Source organism: Dipteris shenzhenensis, chromosome 22 (genome assembly GCF_047967505.1).
Source record: "Dipteris shenzhenensis isolate YYH24624 ecotype China chromosome 22, Dip_SZ_1.0, whole genome shotgun sequence".
Classification (NCBI taxonomy): Eukaryota; Viridiplantae; Streptophyta; class Polypodiopsida; order Gleicheniales; family Dipteridaceae; genus Dipteris; species Dipteris shenzhenensis.
The window spans coordinates 46,815,657-46,819,450 of record NC_141617.1 but is presented as its reverse complement, the minus strand read 5'-3'; positions in this window follow the sequence as shown (position 1 = coordinate 46,819,450).

Genomic DNA, 3,794 nt, shown 5'->3' with positions numbered 1-3,794 from the left:
GGTAGGGTTGCCGAGGGATAAAAAGCCAACGACCCCCAAGTTGGAAACAAGAGAGTTTCCCAAGGCCCAAAAGAGAAGATTTCAGCCTCAGAAGCCGAGGGGAAACCAGGTGCAAAAGCCCTATAAGGAAAGAGCACAGTTTACCACTAAACAGATTGAAACTTTCAAGAAAGAGGATAAATGCTTCAAGTGCGGCAAAGAGGGGCATGTGGCTGCCCCGTGCCCAAAAAAGCCTTCAACTTCGAAGGGAAAAGAGGCAAAGCCATGGGGATCGCAAAAGCCGATGGTAGGAGGAATTCCTGACATAATGGGTCATATTTCAAACCCAAAGGAACGAAAATTGTTGCTATCATGGGGCAAAGTCAGAGACCAACAAGCGCTGATTTTATATGATCCAGGGGCTACTGATAATTTCATATTAGAGGACCTAGCCCTGAGGCTGGGAATAAAGACGGAGGAGTTGGGCAGGGCTTTGGATGCCGATCAGATGTTCTGTGGGAACCCTGTGCCAGTCACTTCCTTGATGGGGAAGCTCCGTCTTCATGTACAGAGTTATGTGGATCAAGAAGACTTCTTCATTTCTCCACTGAAACATCATGATGTAGTCTTGGGTATGCCTTGGTTTCATTGCAAGGCAATGAAGTTGACTCGAGTGCTGGAGTTTGTACATAGGGGAAAAGTACATCGTGTGGTTGCTAGGAATAGAGGGGAAACTATTCCCATTGTATCAAATAGTTCAATTGGAAAAGAAATAAAGTTTGCAGTTTCAGCTTACATGATTTTTGTAAAAGAGAGAGATGTGGAAATGCATGCTGAAATAAGTGAGGCGGATCAAAATAAATTTTAGTTTCTTGAAAATTTTAAAGATTGTTTTTCTAACGCTTTGCCAGGGGAGCTACCCCCTAAGAGACCTGAGGATCATGGCATAGAACTCATTCCTGGCAACGAGCCACCCAATAGGCCTCCATACAGAGTTAGTGCAACTCAACAAGAAGAGATTACGACTCAGGTGCAGGACTTGTTGTCCAAGGGGTTGATTTAGCCCAATTCTTCTCCTTTTTGTTCCCCTGTATTGCTAGTACAAAAGAAAGATGGCTCATTCCATATGTGCATCGATTACCGCGCACTGAACAAATTGACCATCAAGAATAGATTCCCTATTCTGCGCATTGATGATGTGATGGATTAGTTAAATGGAGCTTCAGTTTTCAGCAGGATAGACTTAAAGAGTGGCTATCACCAAGTGAGGATACAGCCTCAGGATGTGCACAAGACAGTGTTTCGCACTACTTTTGGGTTGTATGAATATTTGGTGATGCCTTTTGGATTGACAAATGCCCCAGCTACTTTCAATAGGATGATGGATCGTATCTTCCGACCCTACAAACAGTTCACTGGTACCTTCTTCGATGACATAATTGTCTTTTCTAAGTCCGAAGAAGAGCATAAGGAACATCTTGCTATAGTGTTTCAAGAGCTGAGAAATTATCAGCTCTATGCAAACAGCAAGAAAAGTGAATTCTTCCTGGAAGAAATCCATTACTTGGGACATATAATATTCAAAGATGGGATACAAATGGATCCGACAAAGATCCGTGCCTTCACAAATGGCCAGAGCTGAAAACTGTCCATGAAGTTCGAAGTTTCCTAGGCATGTGTTCTTACTACAAAAGATTTATCGGGCATTTTGCAGATATAGCCACTCCACTTCACGATCTTACTAAGAAAAATGCAGCTTTCAGATGAGAAATTCCTCAAAAGACAGCATTCATCACACTCAAAGAGAGGCTGACCACGTCTTAATAGTTCCAAATTTGTATCAGCCATTTGATGTGGATTGTGATGCTTGTGGGGAATGTGCTGGGGCTGCATTGCATCAGAATGGTCATGTAGAGGCCTATAAGAGTAGGAGACTCCAGGATGCAGAGAGATATTTGGGAATCTATGAGAAAGAGTTATTGGCTGTAATCCATGCCATTCATACATGGAAGCATTATTATTTGGGTGCAAATTTTACAGTTAAAACAAATCACCAAAGTCTGAGATACTTTTTGACTCAGACAAAGCCTTTCAAGAAGCATATGAAATGGGCAAACATGTTGCTAATGTACCATTTTCAGATTGTCCATACTCCAGGAGTTCAGAACAGAGTGGCAAATGCCTTGTCCCGAAGACCCCAGGTCAACAATGTAACTATTGCTTATCATCAGGACCTAGAAGATATGAGGGAGCAATATGCTAATGATGCAGATTTTGGTGAGATTCTACAGCAAATGCAAGAGAGGCAATCCACCTGTCACTATTCCCTTAAAGATGGGTATGTAACGAAAGATGACTACCTATGCATCACCCAAGAGATGAGGAAAAAGATTTTGGAGGAATGCCATGCACCTCCCTATGCTGGACATAGAGGAATTACAGCAACAACTCAAGCACTAGAGAGGTATTTCTTTTGGCTAGGGATGCAGAAAGATAGACATTAGTTTGTTATTGAATGCCTTATGTGTCAGAAAGTGAAGTATGATAGACGGAAGGCACCTGGCCTACTTATGCCTCTTCCCGTGCCTCAGGCACTGTGGGAAAGTATTGCAATGGACTTTATTTTTGATTTGCCAAGATCAAAGTCAGGGAATGATGGGATTTGGACTATAATTGATAAATTCAGCAAGCAAGCTCATTTCATTCCAGTTTGTAAAACCATAAAGGCAGATCATATGGCTAAGCTTTTCATGGCGTAGATCTTTAAGCATCATGGTATGCTTAAGTCCATTGTCAGTGATCGAGATCCCAGAATGACCTGTCTATTCTGGAGAGCTTTATTTGATAACATGGGGACGAATCTGAATTTTTCTTCTTCTTTCCATCCCCAAACAGATGGTCAAAGTGAAGTAGCAAATTCTACAGCATTGGATATGCTGAAATGCTACATGGGTGACCAAGGTTCAAACTGGGAAAAGTACCTACCATTGGTAGAGTTTGCTTACAATAATACAGTATACAGCTCTACAGGAAAAGCCCCCTTTGAGGTCATCTATGGAAAGGTGATTTTGCCACCTATTTTGAGGACCAAGGATGAAATATTTGTAGCTGATCTGTTTGTGAGAGACCTCCAGACAGCTTATAGCCAAGTCCATCCGGACAGCAATTGAAAGGTCTCAAGAGAAACATAAAAGAGCTGCAGATAAGCATAGGAGATAGTTAGATCTCAAGGAAGGGGATTGGGTACTGTTAAAGTTCGAGAAAGCTAGGCTTCACAAGTTCAAAGGCAAACAGAAAGTGTATGCAAAGTTATCTTCCAGATATTATGGCCCTTTCAGGGTTACAGAAAGAATAAATGAAGTTGCATACAGGTTAACATTGCCAGAGCATTGGAGGATTCACAATGCATTCCATGTGAGTCTTCTAAAGAAATTTCAGGGGCCAAAGCCTACAGAGCCAATATCAGAGGATCCACCAGAAGTGGATGAGCTGGAGGAGGTTCTTCAACCAGAGCAGATCGTGTACCATACCGTATGCAAAGGCCCCCAAGGCAAAGAATTTTACAGATACCTTGTAAAATTCAAGAATTATACGGCATTAGATGCCAAGTGGATGGATGAAGACATGTTGTCTAATCATCCACAGCTTTTGGATGTTTACAAGGAAGCTTTTTAGTTGAGGTCAACTGAATAGAAGCCGAGGGGATGTCACCACAATGTAAATATCCTAAGTTAAAGTTTCTTTGAGCACTGGACAATGTTTTGCGACGTGTCGACCAAGGGATATACTAACCGAAATTTGTTTGATGCAGGGTC